Below are 14491 nucleotides of genomic sequence, written 5' to 3'. Positions count from 1 at the left end.
ATGTCTAAGGACATCCACAGTGTTGGAGCAAAAATACCATTTTATGTCAAACTGTGTTATCTTTAACATTTTTCATAGATTCAGTTCAATTCAATTCAATTCAATTCAATTTTATTTATATAGCGCCAAATCACAACAAGCCTCAAGGCGCTTTATATTGTACAGTAGATCGCACAATAATAAATACAGAGAAAAACCCAACAATCATATGACCCCCTATGAGCAAGCACTTTGGCGACAGTGAGAAGGAAAAACTCCCTTTTAACAGGAAGAAACCTCCGGCAGAACCAGGCTCAGGGAAGGGCGGGGCCATCTGCTGCGACCGGGTGGGGTGAGAGAAGGAAAACAGGATAATGACATGCTGTGGAAGAGAGACAGAGATTAATAACAGATATGATTCGATGCAGAGAGGTCTATTAACACATAGTGAGTGAAGAAGGTGACTGGAAAGGAAAAACTCAATGCATCATGGGAATCCCCGGCATCCTACGTCTATTGCAGCATAACTAAGGGAGGATTCAGGGTCACCTGGTCCAGCCCTAACTATATGCTTTAGCAAAAAGGAAAGTTTGAAGCCTAATCTTGAAAGTAGAGATAGTGTCTGTCTCCCGAATCCAAACTGGAAGCTGGTTCCACAGAAGAGGGGCCTGAAAACTGAAGGCTCTGCCTCCCATTCTACTTTTAAATACTCTAGGAACAACAAGTAGGCCTGCAGTGTGAGAGCGAAGTGCTCTAATAGGGTGATATGGTACTACAAGGTCATTAAGATAAGATGGGGCCTGATTATTTAAGACCTTGTATGTGAGGAGCAGGATTTTGAATTCAATTCTGGATTTAACAGGAAGCCAATGAAGGGAAGCCAAAACAGGAGAAATCTGCTCTCTCTTTCTAGTCCCTGTCAGGACTCTTGCTGCAGCATTTTGGATCAGCTGAAGGCTTTTCAGCGAGTTTTTAGGACATCCTGATAATAGTGAATTACAGTAGTCCAGCCTGGAAGTAATAAATGCATGAACTAGTTTTTCAGCATCACTCTGAGACAGGATATTTCTAATTTTAGAGATGTTGCACAAATGGAAGAAAGCAGTCTTACATAGTTGTTTAATATGTGCATTGAAGGACATGTCCTGGTCAAAAATGACTCCAAGGTTCCTCACAGCATTACTGGAGGCCAAGGTAATGCCATCCAGAGTAAGAATCTGGTTAGATACCATATTTCTAAGACTTTCAGGGCCGAGTACAATAACCTCAGTTTGATCTGAATTAAGAAGCAGAAAGTTAGCGGCCATCCAGGTCTTTATGTCTTTAAGACATTCCTGCAGTTTAACTAGGGCGATCGTGGCTCAAGAGTTGGGAGTTCGCCTTGTAATCGGAAGGTTACCGGTTCGAGCCCCGGCTCGGACAGTCTCGGTCGTTGTGTCCTTGGGCAAGACACTTCACCCGTTGCCTACTGGTGGTGGTCAGAGGGCCCGGTGGCGCCAGTGTCCGGCAGCCTCGCCTCTGTCAGTGCGCCCCAGGGTGGCTGTGGCTACAACGTAGCTTGCCATCGCCAGTGTGTGAATGTGTGTGTGAATGGGTGGATGACTGGATATGTAAAGCGCTTTGGGGTCCTTAGGGACTAGAAAGCGCTATATAAATACAGGCCATTTACCATTTACCATAACTAATTGGTGTGTGTTACCTGGCTTCATGGATAGATAGAGCTGCGTGTCATCTGCATAGCAGTGAAAATATATGCTATGTCTTCTAATGATGCTGCCTAAGGGAAGCATGTATAATGTAAACAGAATTGGTCCTAGCACTGAACCCTGTGGAACTCCATAATTGACCTTAGTGTCTGAAGAGGACTCTCCATTTACATGTACAAATTGGAGTCTATTAGATAGATATGATACAAACCACTGCAGCACAGTACCTGTAATACCTACAGCATGTTCTAATCGCTCTAATAGGATATTATGGTCAACAGTATCGAACGCAGCACTGAGGTCTAGCAGGACAAGCACAGAGATGAGTCCACTGTCAGAGGCCATAAGAAGATCATTTGTAACCTTCACTAAAGCTGTTTCTGTGCTGTGATGAGCTCTGAAACCTGACTGAAACTCTTCAAATAAGCCATTCCTCTGCAGATGATCTGTTAGCTGTTTGACAACTACTCTTTCAAGGATGTTTGATATGAAAGGAAGGTTGGAGATTCAGTAAAGAAGTGTGTGACAGGATGGTTCATCCTTTACTTTGGAGCTTCACAGTTTTGAGGTTAACAAACAAAAAGACTCTTCTTAACATGGTCAGGTACAAGGATGGGACTGAACATGAATGAAAAAACAGCCAATGTCTACAGAAGGAACTGACCAATCAGCAGCTCATGTTGCTTCTAAATCTGCATGAGCTGCAGAGCTGCCGTGATGTTAGGTTTTTTTTTGTAGGTCCTCTGATTCTGCTCACCTGCAGGAAATAACCCCCACGCTCACTGTTTATTAATCTTAACGAGCAGCTCAGTCAGCTCAGAGATTAGCCTCGAGCTAACGAGCAGATCGGTTGTCAGAAGTCATTACAGCTGAAACAGGTCGCTGCTGCACTTTCACATGAACATCCTGTCAGCAGGGCCTGCTGTACCTGTGAGGCAGAGGCTCACCTGTCATCTCCGTGAGTCTGCTGTGGCTCTCTGTGCAGCAAAAAAAACCACAGCCGGAGGCTCAGACAGAGCTGAGTCACTAAGGTGACCCCCCCACCTCCAGCTGACCTGTGCAGAGGGCTGCTTATCCCTGATCCTGGATCATGTTGGGGTTTCCTTCCCTGTACTGCAGGGCTCACAGTGAACATCATAGTCACCCCCCCCCCCCCCCCCCCCCATATCCACACTCATGTTGCAGTGCATTCTGGGTAAACTGATCCATAGCACACTGAGGTATCACCCACCATCCTGTGTGAGTGTGTGTATCTGTGTGTGTCTGTGTGTCTGTGTGTGTGTGTGTCTGTGTCTGTGTGTGTGTGTGTGTGTGTGTGTGTCTGTGTGTGTGTGTGTCTGTGAGTGTGTGTGTCTGTGTGTGTGCTTTGAGAGGATGTGGGGTGATTCCCGGCCGCGTCCTCAAGTCATACGCGGCTCAGCTGGCTGGAGTGTTTACACACATCTTCAACCTTTCCCTCTCTCTGTCTGTAGTCCCAGCCTGCTTCAAAATGGCCACCATCGTCCCTGTACCCAAATCCTCCACCATCTCCTCATTGAACGACTGGCGACCTGTAGCCCTGACCCCCATCGTGAGCAAATGCTTCGAGAAGCTGGTCAGGGACTTCGTTTGCTCTTCACTACCCGACTCACTGGACCCTCTACAGTTCGCATACCGCCACAACAGGTCCACTGATGATGCCATAGCCCTGACACTACATACTGCCCTGTCACACCTGGAGAAGAGAGACACGTATGTGAGAATGCTGTTTGTAGATTACAGCTCAGCATTCAATACCATCGTTCCCTTGAAGCTGGACAGGAAACTGCAGGATCTAGGACTGAGCAGCACCCTCTGCAGCTGGATCCTTAACTTCCTGTCTGACAGACACCAAGTGGTCAGACTGGGCAGCACCACCTCATCCCCCATCACACTGAAGACTGGTGCTCCACAGGGGTGTGTACTGAGCCCTCTCCTGTACTCACTCTACACCTACGACTGCACGGCCACTAACAACTCCAACATCATTGTGAAGTTTGCGGACGACACTACAGTGGTGGGTCTGATCACCAACGGTGATGAGACGGCCTACAGGGAGGAGGTCAGCGCCCTGACCCACTGGTGTCAAGACAACCATCTCACCCTCAACGTCGCAAAGACAAAGGAGTTGATAGTGGACTTCCGGAGGTGCAGAGAAGCACACACCCCCATCACCATCAACGCTGTGGAGAGAGTGAGCAGCTTCCGCTTCCTTGGTGTACATCTGGCTGAGGATCTTACGTGGTCAGTACACATAAACAGAACAGTGAAGAAGGCGCAGCAGCGCCTCTTCTTTCTCAGGAGACTGAAAAGATTCGGCATGAGCCCCCGCATCCTCAGGACCTTCTATCGCTGTGCCATTGAGAGCATCCTCACTGGATGCATCACCACCTGGTATGGCAACAGCACCGCTTACAACCGCAAAGCTCTCCAGAGAGTAGTGCGGTGTGCTGAAAGGATAATTGGAGGTGAGCCTCCCTCCCTCCAGGACATCTACAGGAAGCGGTGCCTGAGGAAAGCGGGGAGGATCATCAAGGACTCCAGTCACCCCAGCCATAAACTCTTCAGACTACTTCCATTGGGAAGGAGGTTCTGCAGCATCCGGTCCCGTACCAGCAGACTGAGAGACAGCTTTTTCCACCAGGCCATCAGACTGCTGAACATGTCATAGACACCTCACCTTCACTACTGGAACTTCAACATTATGCACTCCACACTGTACATTAATGCCACTGTTTTGCACATGTCCAACTACCAACCTCTGTATATTTTATATATTTTATTTTATTGTTCACTCTATTTAATTTGTAAAATATGTAGACACACACACACACACACACACACACACACACACACACACACACACGTAGAAAAACATATTTAGTATACACATCCAGTAATGCATACACTCTTATATATTGTACATATATTTATTACTCTCAGATTTAGCCATTCTTATGTTTTGCTTGTTTTATGTTATTGTATTTTTGCACAACTCTGTTGCTTGTGAAGCTCGCACACAAGAATTTCACTCGCATGTACTGTACCAGTGTACCTGCACATGTGACGTGACAATAAAAGTGATTTGATTTGATTTAATAAGCTTTAATAACGATACAATAGACACACACACAGACACACACACACACACAAACAGACACACACACACACACACACACACACACAGACACACACTCGCGTGTGTTTGTGTGTGTGTGTGCATCTGCCTGTCGAGTCTCTCTGTCAGATTAATGTAAGCTTCATGAATCCGTCCCATTACTCTGACGTGCCTCTTCCTTCTCGTCTTCTCGCTGTCGGCGCTGCTTACAGCGGGCTCGGCCAGTGGGATGTTCACATGTGTGTGACGTCGTCGCTGATGGATCTGATGAAGGAGGCAGGGGGAAGTGAGGATGAGGTGATGGACCACAGGTGTGAGCTCATCAGCTCTATGTGGAGGCCACGCCTAGTTTATGGACTCATCCACGCAGACTGCATGCCCGTCACCTGTGCATGCACCCCAGACAGCAGACTGCAGAGCAGCATGACAGGAAAGATGTGTTGACCTCAGACTTCCACCTGCTCAGATGTGCGAGCTGGATTCAGCTGAGCTGCAGCTCGTCAGCCGCTAACAGCCACGTTACTGAAGCTGTGATGACGAAGGTCCAAAACTCTCTGACAGCACGGCAACGTTAACAGGAGACAAACTCAAAAATATAGATGATTGTGTCAGTGTTCATGAACATTATTGGCTCATTCCTTCTGGTCTGCTCCAACGTCTGTGATTGGCCGAAATGTTTTATGATCCATAAAAGTTTGACCGCTTAAGGCGGACTGACTCAGGTGACGGAAATACAAAGATGTGCTCATATTGACAAAATGATTTTGTCAGTAAGCTAACAGATCATCTGCAGAGGAATGGCTTATTTGAAGAGTTTCAGTCAGGTTTCAGAGCTCATCACAGCACAGAAACAGCTTTAGTGAAGGTTACAAATGATCTTCTTATGGCCTCTGACAGTGGACTCATCTCTGTGCTTGTCCTGCTAGACCTCAGTGCTGCGTTCGATACTGTTGACCATAATATCCTATTAGAGCGATTAGAACATGCTGTAGGTATTACAGGTACTGCACTGCAGTGGTTTGTATCATAACTATCTAATAGACTCCAATTTGTTCAAGTAAATGGAGAGTCCTCTTCACACACTAAGGTCAATTATGGTGTTCCACAGGGTTCAGTGCTAGGACCAATTCTGTTTACATTATACATGCTTCCCTTAGGCAGCATCATTAGAAGACATAGCATACATTTTCACTGCTATGCAGATGACACGCAGCTCTATCTATCCATGAAGCCAGGTAACACACACCAATTAGTTAAACTGCAGGAATGTCTTAAAGACATAAAGACCTGGATGGCCGCTAACTTTCTGCTTCTTAATTCAGATCAAACTGAGGTTATTGTACTCGGCCCTGAAAGTCTTAGAAATATGGTATCTAAGCAGATTCTTACTCTGGATGGCATTACCTTGGCCTCCAGTAATGCTGTGAGGAACCTTGGAGTCATTTTTGACCAGGACATGTCCTTCAATGCACATATTAAACAACTATGTAAGACTGCTTTCTTCCATTTGTGCAACATCTCTAAAATTAGAAATATCCTGTCTCAGAGTGACGCTGAAAAACAATGCATTCATCACTTCCAGGCTGGACTACTGTAATTCTTTATTATCAGGATGTCCTAAAAACTCCCTGAAAAGCCTTCAGCTGATCCAAAATGCTGCAGCAAGAGTCCTGACAGGGACTAGAAAGAGAGAGTATATTTCTCCTGTTTTGGCTTCCCTTCATTGGCTTCCTGTTAAATCCAGAATTCAAAATCCTGCTCCTCACATACAAGGTCTTAAATAATCAGGCCCCATCTTATCTTAATGACCTTGTAGTACCATATCACCCTATTAGAGCACTTCGCTCTCACACTGCAGGCCTACTTGTTGTTCCTAGAGTATTTAAAAGTAGAATGGGAGGCAGAGCCTTCAGTTTTCAGGCCCCTCTTCTGTGGAACCAGCTTCCAGTTTGGATTCGGGAGACAGACTCTATCTCTACTTTCAAGATTAGGCTTCAAACTTTCCTTTTTGCTAAAGCATATAGTTAGGGCTGGACCAGGTGACCCTGAATCCTCCCTTAGTTATGCTGCAATAGACGTAGGATGCCGGGGATTCCCATGATGCATTGAGTTTTTCCTTTCCAGTCACCTTTCTCACTCACTATGTGTTAATAGACCTCTCTGCATCGAATCATAGCTGTTATTAATCTCTGTCTCTCTTCCACAGCATGTCTTTATCCTGTTTTCCTTCTTTCACCCCACCCGGTCGCAGCAGATGGCCCCGCCCCTCCCTGAGCCTGGTTCTGCCGGAGGTTTCTTCCTGTTAAAAGGGAGTTAAGTGCTTGCTCATAGGGGGTCATATGATTGTTGGGTTTTTCTCTGTATTTATTATTGTGCGATCTACTGTACAATATAAAGCGCCTTGAGGCGACTTTTGTTGTGATTTGGCGCTATATAAATAAAATTGAATTGAAGTGAATTGAATTGAATTAATAATTAGAGCTCCACTTTTCTGTTGGGTTACATTTGTGTTTTTGTCACATTACCTCGAACAAGCGTGAGAGTTAAAACTTCCAGAGTGCTTTAGTCCGTAACTGTTACCACTTAGATATTGTCACTGCTCAGATTTAGGACATATTTGGATGTGTGTGTCCTGATTCATTCTGATGGTGAGAGCGACCAGTGAAAGCTCCAGGGTTCTTTCTTTGATGGTTTTTGACACATTGATGGTTAAACATTGCCTCAGCGTTTCAGAAAAGGAATATTATTGAGTAATACTGATGTATGAATCTGAAGCTTCACCAGCAATAAATACATTCAGAGGAAACAGGTGAGAATGAAAACAGAGCCACAGCTGCCTGAAGGCGCCTCGTACTGTAAGAAATGACAGTTTTCTTCATTTTACTGTGACTGTGTGTTTGTGTTTAAACAAACTGTGCTCTCCAGGTTTCTCCCAGCTCCCATCGTGTCACACTTACTTTGATCAGCATGCACTGATAATCGAGGGTCGTCTCACTGCAACAGTTAAGCTCATGGCTAAAGCCAAAATCGATGTTATGACTCTTCATCTAAGATATGTAACTAACAAAGATCCAGTTTTTATTCTTCTGTAAACAAATCTCCTCTCTGTCATTCTGGAGTCCATTTTCCTTTGCTTTTACTATTATTATTATTATTATTATTATTATTATTGTTATTATTATTATCATCGTCATTATTATTAGAGGCTTTCATTTTTATGTTTACTGTTAATTTGTGTTTTTTTCTATTTAATGTGCAAATGAACAAAATCATTGTGACAACCAGTCAGACGGCATCTGTGGCAGGAAAGGCCTTCATGAGTACACACACTCACACACACACAGTGTGTGATTGATTATTGATCAGAAGAGCAGATGGTTTCTGTCCTGCTGCTTAAACACGAACTGAAGGCTGGTGAAGTGCCTCTGCTGCCCTCTGTTGGACAGACACTGAGCTACAGCAGGTGACCATCAGTGTGTCTCCATCAGCAGGAGATGGAAACGTCAGGCCTGGGACCGCTCGCAGTCAGCTGATTTGTTTGGTGGTTATGATCGGGATTCACTGTTAAACATTTCAGTTGGGACAGCTGCAGAAAAACTTCTTCCTCCTCATCTAAGTGCACAACCTGCGGGGTTCCCACCCCCAAAAGACAGAAAAGAGGAGCGAGGGCCGGTGGTGTCCAGGTGAACCTGAGAAGCTTCTTGGCTGTGGGGAGACTCCCGGCGCCTGCGACCAGTTCCTCTCCTGACGTTTGGTGGGAACATTGCCCTGCCGTCTTTGACGTGGGCTGAGGCGACAACTCACCGTGTCCGTCATCCGCTCTCTGTTTTTCTGGCGATGGCTATGTCTGTTCTTTGATCGGGGTTTCTCCGGCTGTGGAGTCCCTGCCCTGCCCAGCAGGTCCATAGGTGTGCAAAGGTGTTTCATTCAAGTGCTGCTGCAGTCAGCTGTTGATCAACAATCATGGTCCTGCTTAACGTTCGTTCCATAGTCAATAAGTCTTTTCTTTTAAGACATCTCTTTGTTAAACAGTCTCTAGAGTTTATGTGTGACTGAGGTAAAATAAGGATTATATCCGGCCTGTGCTCCGTCATCAGAACTCTGCGTCTCTCGGGACATGACGTGGTGGAGTCACAGATGATGAAGGTCGGCTCTCTAAACCTTTATTGTATTTTAATCTGTCGGCCTCCTGGACCTGCCGGGGTCTTTCAAACTCAGTAATATTCAGTATTCATTATTTACGCTTTTCTTTTTGCTTGTTTTTTCCAGCAGGTAATCAGATTTTTAGCGTCGTCTCTATTCTCCTCTGTTTTTCTTTCCCTTCCCTTCCCAGTTTCTCTTTTCTTCGTTCTCATGCCCGTCCCCGGTCCTGTCCGTTCTGATTGTAATAACTTTAAAAAAAAATGTAAAAAAATAATGAGCACGACATTCAAGTGGACGTAGAACCAGTATAGCAAAACCCATACTGATCCTCCTGGGAAAATAAATCTGTTGGGCGTTTTTCTTGGCCTTCAGACAGTAATTGTGATTGCTACAGGACAGGCGGATAAAGTATTCCTCATCATCTCTATGCTGATCACATTCAGTTATTCTGTTGTGTCAGTTTTATAAATTGTCTTGTTTAAATAATTGTCTGTCAGAAATCAAACAATGGTTAATGGTTAACTGTCGCCAGTTAAACACAGATAAAACAGAAACTGATCACGTGATCTCAGACATTAAGCATCATATCAGTTTCCGTTCAATCAGTCTCAGAAATCTGTGCATCATATCTGACAGTTCAGTCTGTCTGAGAATCTCCGAACGGCTGGTTCAAACCATTTTTATCATCTAAGAAACATCTGTAAACTCTGCTAGTGTCACAGAGCCTGAGATGATTCTTCATGCTTTGATTTCTCCTGTTTGGATCACTGTAACGGTCTTTTCACTCGTTTCAACCAATCAGCGTTGGATTGCCTTCGGATTGTACGGCACTAACAGGAGGTCACATCATCATCATCATCATCATTTTTTTATATAGCACTTTAAAAACACACCTGGTAGACCAAAGTGCTGTACAATACAAATATAAATATAGTAATAAAATAGTAAAAACCAGACATAGCAATAAAGTTAATAAAAAAAATGTCAGTTACCCACAGAGTTAAAAGCCAGGGAATAAAAATTCACGTTACTCCAGTTTTGGCTGCTCTTCATTGGTCACCAGTAAATTTGAGGTTTCATTTTAAAATGTTTTAGGACTCTACATGGTGAAGCTCTCCAGTGTATCTCTGACCTGTTGAAACCTCCTGCTTCATCCTGAGCACTCCTCTTCATGTCAAAGGTCACTGTTGGTCTGGGTTCAAAACACGCGTGGATTGGGATTCTAAGGCACCGAGGCTGTGGAATTCTGTGGAATTCTCTTCTGTTGTCTTTACACTGTACAGACTTCATGGACCCTTTTAAAAAGCAGCTGAAGACATTTCTACTAAAGCAAGCTTTTAATCATAATTCATTGTTTCATATTTTTATTTTATTCATATTTCTGGTTTTATTGTGAAGTACTTTGTAATTTTCATCTGTGAAGAGTGCTATATTAATGAATTTTACTTACTAACTGTAATTCAGGTCGAGCTGACAGTGACAGACAACCTGTCTGTGATAATGAATTGATTACATGTAAAAATGAGCAAAAATCATAAACTTGTTGCTGTCCACATACACACACATTCATGTTAAGTGCCGTCATTTGGATTTCAAGCTGAAGCTGAGAGATTTGGTGACGATGGTGAAGTTATCTGACTTTATAGTACCATATCACCCTATTAGAGCACTTCCCTCTTGCACTGCAGGCTTACTGCAGTCGGCTCGTGCCTACTATGCCTGGTGTATCCTTGCTTTGTTATGTCTCCCACCTGCTAGTATATTTTATTTGTACTTATTTTATTTTATTATTTTATTTACTTGTATTTATTATTGTTCTTATTTGGTTTCTGTGAAGCACTTTGGCATACATCTGGTTTTTAAATGTGCTATATAAATTCAAGATTAGGCTTCAAACTTTCCTTTTTGCTAAAGCATATAGTTAGGGCTGGACCAGGTGACCCTGAATCCTCTCTTAGTTATGCTGCAATAGACGTAGGGTGCCGGGGATTCCCATGATGCACTGGGTGTTTCTTCTTCACTCACTATGTGTTAATAGACCTCTCTGCACTGAATCATACTTGTTATTAATCTCTGTCTCTCTTCCACAGCATGTCTTTATCCTGTCTTCCTTCTCTCACCCCAACCGGTCGCAGCAGATGGCCCCGCCCCTCCCTGAGCCTGGTTCTGCCGGAGGTTTCTTCTTGCTCATAGGGGGTCATATGATTGCTGGGTTTTTCTCTGTATGTATTATTGTAGGGTCTACCTTACAGTATAAAGTGCCTTGAAGTTCTTGTGATTTGGTGCTATATAAATAACGCTGAATTGACCTGCATTCACTCAGCACTCAAACCAGCGTTCCTCCCTGTCCAGGATGTGTACATCCTCATCATTGAAAGAGTATCCACTGGCCTGTAGGTGTGAATAGACTGCAGAGTCCTGGCCTGACGAAGTAGCTCTTCTGTGTTGTGCCATCTGCTTCACCAGAGGTTGTTTAGTTTCTGCAATGTATACCATATTTTTCGGACCATAAGGTGCATTAAGCAAAACAAAACAGTCAGATAAGTCAAACTTTACTCAACTCATTCTTCCTGCTTCCTCCACTTCTGTACCATTGATTCATTAATGTTGAATTCTCTCGCAGCTGCTCTATTCCAAGTATATTAATGACTAACCTCGTATTGTGGATGGATTATCTCAGTTTTTCTCCTGACTGAAGTTTGGTCCGTTTACAGCATCCTGCCATGCGATCGCATTTGTCCCTAACCATTATCGAGTGGAAAAAAGTTAGCGTTCATCCTCCAGCTTCACTGTTTATGTTATGCTAACATAGCTGTGTCGCTAGCGCTAGCGATTTCTGTCCTCATTTATGTTGGAAGTAATAGCAGAGCTGTACGTTTGAATTTGTTTGTGAAACTCAGTCTGAACATGCTGCTATATTATATTTAGATGGAAACTAGTGAGCTAACTTCCTGCTAACTTCTAACACCTGGTAAAGCAGCCACACAGATCATTTTATTAATGATTAAAGAATTTAGACAGTTTTTAACTCTCAGTGATGCTGCAGTGTTCGTTTGACTTTGGGACCTGAGGCGGACGGAGTTTAGGACCCAGATTACTCCGCGAGGCTCCAGACTACGGTAGCCGTAACGCTCCGACAATCCATCAAGCGGTGCGGCTTCGTAGCTTACCAAAATCGGACTAAAACATTTTTGACAGATTTCTGCGCACCGTGTACCACATAAAATCGGTTCAAGGTCAGTAAGCACAACCAGAATTCATACATAAGGCGCACTGTTGATTTTTGTGAAAATTAAAGGATTTTAAGTGGGCTTTATAGTGCAGAAAATATGGTAAATCATGGCAATCCTTCTGGCACTAAACAGAAACAAATCCCACAGGTGGATCTGATCACATCCAGAGAATCAGCAATTTGAAACAACAACATTGCAGATGTGGAAGCTGTTAGGGTTATATTTTATGATTGTCATTTGTACTTAGAAACATATAATAATTTATGCTTAGACGTATATAATCGATTGTATAGTGATAGAATGTCTGATCCTTAGTAGTCTGCAAAGACTCTCTGTGCCTTCCAGAGTGTTCTGGCATACCACACACATCCTAAGGTCATGAGAGAGGTCGTACCTTCTCTTTCTGATATATGGTATGGCAAACAGTCTGTATCTGTTTAGGTATAAGAGCCTTTTGTTTAGGTGAACTGCTGGACTCTGTCACGGTTTGGCAGGGCAAACCATGGGGGGTGTAGGGAAGGAGGACCCAGGCGTGGTGCTCTGTGTATAAACAGTGCATTTATTTACAGTGAATGAAACAATAACAGTAAATCCCCGTGCTCTCCCGTGACTCCCGTGTCGTGTCTTCCTTCCAATAAGTCCGTGTCTTGTGCTCTCTGCTCCCGTGTGTCTGCTCTTACGCTTTCCGCGCTCTCTCTGCAGGAAACAACAGAAGCAGCTGTTAGGACACTCCACAATAGCAGGCATGCACTCACTGACTTCACCTAAACTGGAAGACTAACGTGGAGACTCACGCAATGATCCCGCATCGGTGGGAGCTCCAAGACTCTCCTAAGTTGCTCCCCTGACGAGCCCTGATCAGCAGCAGGTGTGTGGCTTCGGGTGTGGCCAGTCCCCTAGCAGGGCCAAACCCACCAGGCCTGAAGGCGCCTGTAAACAAGTGTTCAGACACACACCCACACACACTCATATGTACAAGCATAGAGAAAAGGGGCAGCAACACCAAAAATACATATAATATAACGAGTCCATAACTGCTCAGGGATCCTGGGTCACTCAGACCCAGGACCCTGACAGACTCCCTGGTGCCAGCAGGTCTGGGGAGCCTTCACAGGGTCAAATTTTGACCCACACACACACACATACACACACCCATCTACACACATACACACACACCTATGTATACACAGACAGGTACTCTTTGTTCATACACATGCCTGTTTAAGATGTCACATGTTAATGAAACTGCGGACGAAAGTTTACCTTTCTCAGCAATGCAAAGGTTCATGGTTTTCCTAAACCAGAAAGACTAGAAAGACATGAGAAAATTTTGTTACTGCTCAGTGACAAAAATACTTATGAGCCTCTGAATCAAGATCCAGGTAGTGGTTACAGGAAGAAGATACCACAGGCTATACACAGGGGAAGCTACACCAAGTTTGAATGGTTTACTGAAGATACATAAACAGGGTGCACCTTTGAGACCAATTGTCTATATGATCAACTCGGTCACCTATAACATCTCCAAGTTTCTGGCTTCAATCCCCAATCTGCTCTGAACACCTCATCCATAACACCTTGGATTTTGTTGAGAAGGTGAGAGATGTCATTATAGAGGCAGATGAAACCATGGTCTTGTACGATGTTACGTCTCTCTTCACTTGCATCCCAGTCATGGAAGTGTTGGAGGTAGTTCGTAAGAGATTACAGGTGACTCCAACCTCAGCAACAGGACCACTCTCAGCATCGACCAAGTGTGTTTGAACTGTGTCTTCATTCCACCTACTTCACATACAAGGGTCAGTACTACAGGCAGAAACATGGGTGTGCCATGGGCTCCCCAGTTTCACCCATCGTGGCCAATTTGTACATGGAAGAAGTGGAAAATAGGGCTTTGCTACCCTGGAACACCACCAAGTCATTGGTTCAGGTATGTGGATAACACCTGGGTGTAATTCAAATCAGGACGTACCACAATTCACATTAACTCGGTGGACAGACACATCAAATTCACCAGGGAGGATATGAAAAGTGGCAGGTTAGCCTTCTTAGACTGTGAGATTTCCATCAGTAATGGGGGACATCTAAAAGCTGATGTGTACGTAAACCTACACATACGGATCAGTATTTAAGGTTTGACTCTCATCATCCACTGGAGCACAAACTGGGTGTCATCAGGACGCTACAACACAGAGCGAACACCATCCCCACTGACACAGCGGGCAGGGAAGCAGAAGAACAGCACATCAAGAAGGCCCTGAGTAAATGTGGTTATCCCAGCTGGACTTACGGAA

This window comes from Oreochromis niloticus, linkage group LG4 (assembly GCF_001858045.2).
Source record: "Oreochromis niloticus isolate F11D_XX linkage group LG4, O_niloticus_UMD_NMBU, whole genome shotgun sequence".
Taxonomy (NCBI): domain Eukaryota; kingdom Metazoa; phylum Chordata; class Actinopteri; order Cichliformes; family Cichlidae; genus Oreochromis; species Oreochromis niloticus.
The sequence above is the reverse complement of the archived record's forward strand: the minus strand, read 5'-3'. Positions refer to the sequence as shown.